This window comes from Eucalyptus grandis, chromosome 3 (genome assembly GCF_016545825.1).
Source record: "Eucalyptus grandis isolate ANBG69807.140 chromosome 3, ASM1654582v1, whole genome shotgun sequence".
NCBI lineage: Eukaryota > Viridiplantae > Streptophyta > Magnoliopsida > Myrtales > Myrtaceae > Eucalyptus > Eucalyptus grandis.
Genome location: NC_052614.1, coordinates 68,845,708 through 68,855,934, shown reverse-complemented (window position 1 = coordinate 68,855,934; position 10,227 = coordinate 68,845,708). Strand labels below are relative to the sequence as shown.

General features: G+C 40.5%; 1 long non-coding RNA gene across 1 annotated transcript; it reads right to left on the bottom strand.

Moving 5' to 3' along the window:
• Positions 1–7,340: 7,340 nt before the first annotated feature.
• On the bottom strand, positions 7,341–8,363 carry LOC120291281. The gene is made up of 3 exons (XR_005549253.1): positions 8,271–8,363; positions 7,437–7,637; positions 7,341–7,360 (listed from the first exon to the last, which is right to left on the bottom strand). It is a non-coding gene; the product is annotated as an uncharacterized LOC120291281 (long non-coding RNA).
• Positions 8,364–10,227: the final 1,864 nt, after the last annotated feature.

Sequence of the window (10,227 nt, the reverse complement as noted above, 5' to 3'; positions counted from 1 at the left end):
ACACTCGTGGATAGTATGTGCCAATCCAAGGTGCACAGAGCGCATACTGGCTTTATGAAGGTTTACTCTTATCCCTTCTATCTTGTCACGGTGATATGAACCAAATCTAGGTAAAGATCAGGACAAGAAACCAGAAAAGCCAAATAACACCCTTGGACATATCTAGGACTTGGAAGTGCCGATATTGTAGACGAAAGCTATTTGAAACAAAGCCCAACGGTCCGAACATCTTACACTCTTCATCTGGCTCACCGTACCTCAACATAGGTAATGAGAAAACAAGCGAGAAATCACAACCAGATAAACTTGCTTGCATAATTTGATTTTATGTGCAGAGCAACATATTCACTATAGGTTAAAGCGGGAGGCTTCGGCGGTGGGTTGCTGGGCTAGTTTCCCCCAAGATATAGTCGCTGTTGGGCCTCCACCGCAAAGGCCCGTGAGACCCCAAATTGTCGTAAACCGACAAGGGCAGATCCAGCGGATCCTCAATCACAAAAAAAAAAAAAAAAACAAAAAAAACAAAAACATATTATCTATAGGAAAACAAGAGTATCCAATACTTTAAAGGGCAAATATATCTCATTAGTAGAATGGATGAGGACTGACGTAGGAGACGAAGAACTTTTTGAAAAGTCTACTTAACAAAAGCATAACTAAAGAGCCTTAGCAAGTGCCGGAAACGCTCTGACATTTGCCCTTTATGAAGTCAATGCTCTATGAAGCCTCAGTTGCCAGATTTACCGATTGTCCATCCGCTTCTCTATGAATCACTGGAAAATCCCATCCGCACTGAAATTGCTGGTGAACTATGTGATCAATGGGTCCGGCAGCTCAAAAGAGAGAAGAGCCCGGTCGGGAAAAGGCTTTCAATTCTCCACTCAAACACCTTCCCGCACTGTGATCCGTCTCATCACCTCGCTACGGTCATTCCTCCGATCTCTACCCCGCCATCTGCAAAAGTTCACCATTTAATGCCGCAGCAACTTGATAACAAGTTTTAGAGGATGCATTAGTGCTTCAACATAATTTATCATGTGACTCCATTCTCCTAATACAAAGAAATAACACCATAAGAAAGAAAATATATCTTGCCGAAATCCTGTCTCTTCCATGCATTTATTGTCATAACTAATAAAAAACAATCAGTTCAGATGGCTACAGCACACGGAAGAGAAAATATCCATTTCTTAAGCACCGTTAACTGAAACCGATGCAAAACTTGCGGACCAAATGGTCAAATGGCAGATATCCCGACTCTTGCACACCAATGACCATATCCAAGCCAAATCAGCAGGTCAAATAAGCCGAATATGGAAGTTTTGCGTTATGTTTGGGGTTGCATTGTAGAGCAAGGAGGAAAATAAGCAATCAGCACAAGAAATTCTGCATAGTCAGTTGTCATTGCTGTTTTGTGGTAATCCGAGTAATGGCAATGAAAATAGCTTTCCTTTAGTGATGGAAGATATTCGATGTATAGATTGTTGGAAGGTGGCCGACAATGGTTGCACCGATAACGAGCCTTTTACGGACGAAAGGCATGTTGAAATGTTATTCTATAGAATTGATAATGTTTGCGTTCTTGTGGACAGACAAGTAATTTTTACACCGCTAACCGAAGAGAACCTATTTCATTTATTCTTATGATGAAGATCGAGATGCCAACGTGTTCGAGAAGTGCTAAAGAAATGGCTGACTCGGAATAAGCATCATCTTGCTACTTACAAACTCAAAAAATCCAACAATGATGAGAGCCTGAGGCTGAAAATCTTGATGACGACCTCATAAATTACAAACCTTGGCGCTTCAGGTATCAGCAAGTGAGATCACCGATCGACAACGATGGATCTGCCAAAGGTGTCTTTGTTGTCTCCAAGCTTGTCCAATTGCCTCGAGCCAATTTTCCTCAGATTCTCCTCATTATCTTTCCACTGCGGGTTTTTGGTAGGCCCAAGAGATTCAAGAAAAAGCAACAGCAAAACATCTTAGAAGTAGAAATTATCCAAGGACATTAAGGATGGAAATCTGTTCCAAAAAAAGGCCCCGCTTGGTCATTCATGTTATTCCACTCGCCTTAAAATTACTTTCAAAGTATAGGCCTGTACGCCAAAGGAGAGACAAAAGAGGAACAGGCACATGCATAAAGAGTGGCTGAAAAGGCCATTATACATTCCTTATGAGCAAAGCCAAACCAATGAAAGCAAACATGGACATGAATAGTTTTCCCCGTTGTTCGGAATTAAGTTCGAGCTCATCTTCTCCTAAAGGTCATTCACAATAGCAAAAACTTGTATGAATTTCATATAATTTTTTTCATTAAACTTCAAATAACTTAAGTAATTGACCATATTAATTCCTTTTCCATTGGCCATACAACAACCGCTTAGCCAAGTTGGAACCCGCCATACAATGACATACAACTATTCGGTATAGTTTGAAGAACAGTATGCATCAACTTTAAAGCAAGGGAAATTTTGAACCGCAGGAAAATCTCAAACTCTGCAGTCATGAGGTGCCACACAGAATTCCAATGCTATATTGCATGAGACATTTACAGAAACAGAATAATTGAAACTACAGAAAAATTGTCTAATGAGAAAAAGGATGGTGAAAATACCATCCAACTACCAAAACCTCACTAGAAAGAGGAAAATCATGAAAGGATTTTGAAACTGCAAAAAGAAAAATAAAAAGACTAATTCCTATTGTGGGGGAAGGGGAAGGGGGTCCAAGGTTGTATCATCATTAGCTAGCAAAGGACATCAACCAAATGTAATACAAGACATCTAACAAGAATGAGCGAATCTCATATTAACACCAACCTGAGGGTTCCGTGAAACCCAATACATATCCCCATCGAAATCCCCACCAGCTATTTCATCGGCCAAGGAGTGCGGTCCACTAGTAGGGAAAAATATAGCATACTTTGAATTTCCAACTTTTGTTTCCAGAGCTTCCACATATGTAGCATTCAAAACATGAATATCTCCGAAGTGCAAACCAGGATTGCGGTATACTAATACCTTCCCTGAAATTTGTCCACTGTCACTGCATTGATGATTCAAGCAAACTATTAAATAGTAAAGACACCCGAAACAGCATTATAACATCAAAACCCAATAGGTAATTTCACCTTTTCCCCAAAGTTGTGAATATCAAACTCAAACATGAGTTAACAAGAACAGAACCAGAGATGGAATGTCATCAAAGCAATATAACACCATTGATGTCTAAATCCAAGGACCAGATATGGAGGCATGTAACTAAATTAAAAATCTAAGCCCCAGACAAGCATAGCTACAGTTATTCTTTAGCACTTTTAAGAATTCCTGTGGGATCGGCTGTCCCCATTAGATAGTAAGAATCTGGAATAGGAATCCTTCCTCCTTTCATCGTTCATCAGGATGGACAGACGATTCTGTAGGTATGTTTCGTCCAGAGGAATCCCAGATAAGATCATTCTGGCCGCAGTGAAACCATCCTTCTCACCATGATTCACCGAAACTGTTCATACGGTAAAAGAACAAAAGGGAAACACAAGGGAAAATGTTTACACATCAAATAGCAATTGAAGGAAATACGCACCCAGGGGAATTAAAAGCAGCAAAGATGAATAGAGATGCATTTTTTTACTTATGCATATTTCGAATCAAGAAAAATAAAAGAAGCACATCCAAGTATAGAAAAAAAAATTGGAGAAAAATCTCTTTTTGGACTATTTTTAAGAATAGACAATATTTCAACTATCCAAATGTTCAGAAGAATACTACCTCTTAGAGCTGCTTGTTTACTAGAGAAGACACTATTTGCATCTCCCAGAGCATTCTCCACCATGTCCAAAAGAAATTCATTAGGGACCCCGCCATAGCTTAAAAGTGCAATCAAAATCATTGAAAGATATGCAGGCTTTGGTTTATTACTGCATCAATGAGGACCAAGGTCTAATCAGTTCTTCCGAAAAGGTAAAATGTGATGGCAGAAAAAGCTCCAAACAAAAAGCAATGGGATTTAGTAATTCACAAGAAAAACATGTCCCATGTTCAAATTAAACTGCTGAACAAGAAAGCCGCTAACTTTTCAGTCTGTTTATGTAAGGGTCTTTTAACCAGCTAACTCCAAAGGAAAATCTTAACACAATGATCAACAAATCAATAGCATAGCCAGCAACAAACCCACGATAACACCGTGATCACAAGACTAGGGGTCGAGGTACCATAAGAACCTCAAGAGAATTAATTAAAACAATGATAGCCTGTGACTGGCAAAATATGTTGGTCGTACCTTGTTTGTACTATTTCAAGTGCATCAACACCCGATATCGAAAGCTTGGGTCCTTTTCAACCTTGATCATCGACGGTTGAATATGAATTGTATGAGGAGGGAGCTACATATTAAAATTCGGCCAAAACAATTAGAACGGAAGATATAAATGAACCGATAGAAAAAAATGAAATATATCGCAATATGGAGAATTATTGAAGCTAAAAAACTAATAACTAGACTCACACTTACAACTCAAAGCTGAAATGATACTTAATAATGCAATGTAGATTTTCCTACGCAACCAAAACACTCTAACAACATCAATGATCTAACCAAATTTCTGCATATAAAATGACCGGCTTGACAAACCGCATTCCTTTTATGCTTCCTCTTGTGAGCATGATGGATAGGGGAAATTCCCACCAGAACACATGAGACTTCTATTGCACTCTCATACTGATACATTATCACTAAAGGCAGCAGAAATGAAGTTGGAGAGAATTTCTTTCATGTCAACCACAACTTTCATTTGGGCTTGTGAAACCAGTCCGGAGTATAATTAAATAGCATGAAAACCTAGTAAATCTTACACAAATAGGCACTATAGTAGTACTTGACATTTCAGCCAACAGTCACTGTAAGTAACCATCCATTTAAGCAGTGTCCTCTTTTACAAAAAAAGCAATTCGGTTCCAACTTCTTGGAAAATGATATCCTATTTGGCTAAGTATTTAATCCTCTAAATGCCAGATTTGTACAAGTGGTTATTCTCTTAGTCACTCCTCTTCTCCCAACAAAAGCCAGAGTAGACATTCAGAGAGACCAATGAAATGAACATTCTTTCTATTGAACCTGGTCAGATGGATAATCATCCACAAGTCCAATCCATTCATCAAGCATACTCTCTGTAGTTGACGTATCACTTTCACCTCCTCCACCCTTTTCAATTCTCTCTTGATCAATTTCCTTAGCTGTTTTGGTTTTCTCTTTGCCAGCTTTCCCCTCGCTTCTTTTTTTCCCTCTCTTCTTTTTCTTTTCTCATTCGTTCTTTATCCTCTGCTTTCTCTATTTGTTCTTTGCGCTCTATATTTTGAGATGAAAAAGCAACAAAACAATTGATAGTAACACAAAAAACGAACGCATGTAAAGGAAATCTTAAACTAAGCATCATAAAGTGCCAAAGCATGGAAGAAGGGTAGTCTAAGCACATGTACAACAACAGAGATAGCAAATAGTGACCATGACACTAAGGCTATTTTGGGAGCACCAAGGGCCGGAATTTGGAGAGAGTGTCTAAAAATTTGAATTTCCCTCTATTTCTCTCTCACAGAAATTTCAAACTTCTCCCGACTTTCCACCTATCCCGTCCATTTTCACTATTTTTCCCAAATATAGCTAATCTTCCAAACATCATAACACTACTACACACTCGTTTAGAGGGATGAAGTAATTTCTTTTAGTGAGGTAAACCAAATGCTTCCCAAATCTTCCATCCATTTACCTACAAGGCTGGGATACATCTGGCACATCAATATCTAATAGTCACAACATCCACACTCATTCAGAAAATGCTTCGTTGTTTGGTAAAACTACCAAACAGTTAGTACTATAAAATATCTATACAGAAGCTATACTATGATGAGTTCATTATCATCAGAGTGTGAGTTTTTTCCAATTCCGTAGACCATAATATGCTGCTATTACTGGATGCAGTATGAACAAAGATGATATATATGTGCAGTAGCCAGCAACTACGTTTTAAGGGCAAACTCGGGTTTAATGAGATCATGATGACTAAATTCAAGTTATTTTGCCAAGATACCACCAAATTAGGAAAACCAAACCTTTAAGCTGTTCAAACTGAACTTTCAGTACTTTCTCCTCACTTTTCAGTTTTGACAATTCTTCCTTGTCTTTTGCAAGAGCTACTTTAGCCGATTCCACTTCCTGTTTACATATGGCAACGCCCTCCTGGTACACAGCAATTTTTTTCTTCAGCTCATCTCGCGCGGCCATGCAATAATTTGCTAGGTTTCACATAGGAATCGAATTCGATTCCATCATAACTTCTCAACAGCGGGGCTTCATCATCACTAGTTTTCTCCACCAGTGACCCACTGTTAGCATACAAAAGTGAAGCAACAACCTACCAAAAAAAAAAAAAACACACAAAAAAAGTCAATTATTAACCGCACCTTATCTATGATTTTTTTTCTTTTTCCTTCTTTTCTCTTATGATAGTTGTTTTTAGGTGGGGTTGATGAGAGAGAGAGAGAGAGAGAACCACAGTAAGAAGCAAGAAGCAAACCTCCATTTCCTTATTCACAATCTGGCCAAAGGCATCTAGCAAGACAACATCCAACGCAAAGTTCCTCCGACACAATACCTGCAATTCAAGAAACCAATTGTCACCGCATATTGGAAGAAGGCCGTAGCTAGAGCATGGCACCTGACTTTTAAGGAGCAAATTGAACATTACCTATAAGGAGCCTATTGGGAGCCTATTGGGTTTCAAAGAAGGAAGAACAGACTCATATAACCACGCTGAATGTAAAACACCATTGAGTAAGCTTTCTCCCCATCTCATTTCCCGCATTACACACTTGCAAGGAAAGCTATGACCCAGTCAGTCAATCATTAATATAAATTCATTTTGGATAGACAATTACGAGGAATCTCCAATTAACAATCTTGCTTTGGAAGCACAACAGGAAACAATTGGAAAAGCTGAAATTGCAAATACTCAAGCCATATCAGAAATTGATACTTTTTCCAAAGAGGCAAGCTTTAGAGCCAACTTTTTTCTATTGAAATAAAAACAACAAAAAAAGTCAGAAGCTATTAACATAGAAATATCGCTTCCTGAGGTCATAGAAAAAAGATTCAAGTTCGTCAAGGCAATTCAACGACAAATGCTTAACACTGGAGGTGACACTCAATTAGATTTTTTCAAAAAAAAAAAAAAATGTAGTGGTGATAGGATTAAAAGGAAGATACAACGACTTACCTTTCCACCCACGATACTTCAGATACCATCACTACCTTCTTCTATGTCGAAGCGAGATGGCTTGTCAATAGCTAAGTGTACTGGTGAGTCCTGGCATTACAGGAAAATATTCATTAAAGAAATCATATCCACATGAATGAGGTCAAACAAACTCGACAAAAGGTACCTTATAATGATCCTCAATGGATGAAGAAGGGTGCAAGACCTTTGAACTGTATAAATAACCTTCTATACCATCATCAGTTCCACTGGTACTAACCAAACTTATTTTCCTTAAAGGGCGAGATTCTCCATCTTTTGAGGCACTCAGGGGCTTCTCATCCACCACTTCCCCGTCAATGTGAAGCCGTAAAAGTTCACTTGAGACCTGCCATGAAGATAGAACTTTGAGCAATTTACAAAGGGAAAAAGGCCCTGAGAGTAAGAAACCTAGGAAAGACAATGACATCATAAGATTGACAAGAGACTTTTGGTTGAGCACCATTCATGCAATCTAAAATTCTACTTTCTCTTTCATCAGACCAACAATGAGACATAGACTTACATGAAATTTTGCAGATAACAATTCTTGTCCAAGATCCTCCAGATAATGCATGCAATTAGTTGATCACAGGCACTCCAATGAATATGAATGGAATCATACTCCATGTATGTACTCTATAAAAGCTTGTTCTTTTCAGTCACATTGAAAGTGCAACAGCTCTACGTGCTATTTGAATATCCATCCAATACGCCTTACTTTTATATATTTGAAGATCATGCACCATTCATACAATTCCAATTACATCTGAAAATAATTGGTTAAAGGTAAAACAGACAGATAAAATGTTCGGTAACAACTTGCTTCAGCTCGACGGCTTGAACCAATAAGTGGTAAACATGACAGACATTAATGCGCTAAGCTATAGCCATAAAAATTTCAGCAGTTATCAACTCAAAAGGAACGAGCAGTTTAAAAACCATGTGTAGAAAGAATAATTCAGACACCTGATATACATACCTGACAGCCAACATGGACCCATTTTCCAAATGGAAACTCGCTATCTAAAGTAGCGTACGATTTTTCACTTGAAAAAGGAGAAACCTCATAATCAGGAGATTCTTTTTATGGAGGAAGTGGTGGCAAAAGCGTGAGTCTCTTATCTCCATTCAAGACAAGAGTTGGAAAAGCATCATTGACATCAGAGTTCACCTGTGTGAAAGAATATTTTTAACCCCATTAACCATAGAACTTTGAGCTGAAAAGAGAAGTTACAGGCAACACTATTTGTGATTATGGTATACATCATCCCTTAATCACCATTTTCGACTATTCCCTTGTGTCACAAACCAAAATAGATCGCGATAGGGGACGGAAAAAAAAAAGACTTGACACATTACAAAGGATTGATCCCAGACAAATCCACAAAAGTCAATAAGCTTTGGTTCCGCCAACAGGCATTGACACTCGCATACTAGCTAACAGAACAACACAGCAATAGACTTCGGTGAACGTGAAAAGACACTCTTGGGAAAATTCCACAATGATTCAAACTCATCGTAATCAGATCGACAGACACAACTCGAGAGCCGAGCAACGGTGATCGATCCAAACCAACGCCAAGCATCCCTCCAAATCACAAAATCCAACAACCGGTGAGTGATCAATCGCTAAAACAACTCATAACACCCAACCTCTCCAAACATAAAAAATTCATAGAATTGAGAAACGAACACCGTCCCTCCCATCAAAAACCAACGAACCAAAAAGGGACGAAAAAAGATGGAAAACGGCGGCTTTCCTCTACCTCGACGGAAGTGGTACAAGGGAAAGTGGCGAACTTCAAGAGATAAACCCGAAGCAGAAAAGCAAGGACCCATCTTCTCCTTCTTCTCCTTCATCTCGTTCTTGTTCTTCCTCCTTCTCTGCTTCGACGTCGAGCCTGAAATCACTAAGCGAAGAGTAACGACTCAGGTCAATCGTGCTCTTGCCGTCCACCACTAGTATATCTAGCATCGCAAACCTATTTTGCTTCAAAATCCTTGGCTACGTACTCGAGCCCAAAATCGGGACTGAATAAGGAGTAGAAGACAAAGAAGCTCGAGAGGCCAGTCGGCGATTTCTGGAGCCACGGCTGGAAAGTCGATGACGACAATGAGGACAGAGGCGAGGAGGGAAGCGCTTAGGGTGAGTGAGAGGGCTCGAGACAGAGATGAGGGGGGCGCTTGGGGGTGAGTGAGAGGGCTCGGGACAGAGAGGAGAGGAGCGCTTGAAGAAGAGAGAGGCGAAGCGGGAAGAAATAGCGCGCGCTCCGTTGAAAAAAAAAGAGAGAGAAAATGCAGCAGCCTCTCCTTCTTCACCGCGCCGTCGACCCCGCCCAAGTCTCGCCGAGATCTCCTCGCGACCGAGTGGGCCAGCGTTAGGGACCGGTGCTCGGTCAACGGTGGGGAGCTGGTGCCGCTCGGGAACGAGACCGAGATGCCGGGAGGCGAGATGGCCAGCGACGCTTTTGGGCGGCGCGCGCGAGCCGAGGCGGAGGTCTAGAGGCGGAGGAGGTGGGATGCGCGGAGAAGGAAACAGAGGAAGGCTCTTAGCGTTCTTTTTCTTTTTACGAGGAGAGGAGAGAGAGAACTCGCCCATTTAAGTGAGGAGAGAGAAAAATTTTGAGCGGGAGGAGTACGCTGATCCTCCTTTCGAGCCGAGCCGAGCCGTCCAAAAACCAACCCACGGTCGGCGAGGCCCCAACAAGGGGCTCAATTGGTTCGTCTTGATTTCGACCTCAAAGATTTAATTTCATCCATCGAGCTGTCGGCATTTCACCTTCGATTGATATCGTCCAATTGAAGAGGGATCGGAATCGCTCTCTTTGCATGAAGTTGGAACGATGATGCTCAAGGCGTGCAGACCCTAGGTCCTTGGAGGTGACCTTGCTCCTCCTATGGCTTCTCCACTCTCTCTCTCTCTCTCTCTCCAACCC